This window comes from Penaeus monodon, chromosome 23 (genome assembly GCF_015228065.2).
Source record: "Penaeus monodon isolate SGIC_2016 chromosome 23, NSTDA_Pmon_1, whole genome shotgun sequence".
Lineage (NCBI taxonomy): Eukaryota > Metazoa > Arthropoda > Malacostraca > Decapoda > Penaeidae > Penaeus > Penaeus monodon.
The window spans coordinates 35,155,138-35,155,476 of NC_051408.1; positions in this window are offsets into that span (position 1 = coordinate 35,155,138).

The following is a 339-nucleotide window of genomic DNA, read 5'->3' on the forward strand; positions in this document are numbered from 1 at the left end:
AAGGTAGGAAAAAAAACACGAGATCCAGTCTAGCAAAAAGCAGAAGGAAGTTATAAACACCCTTGATTGATCCTTTCAACCGCGCCACCCGGCCGCACCAGCGCTGCAAGTGGTCAGGCCGTTCGCCCAGCTGGTCATTACGTAAGATCTGAGTGCCTTGCCACGTCTCTCATCCTGTCACTACCACGCTTACCTCTGTCATGCGCCGTGCCTTAAGGGTCCTTGATCTGCTGTTGCTTATGTGTATCCATGACCGTAGCTATCACTCGATTTTCTTTTTGTCTTTGCTTCACAAACAAAGAGAATATATTCATATCTGTCTACCTCAGTGGTTCTTAT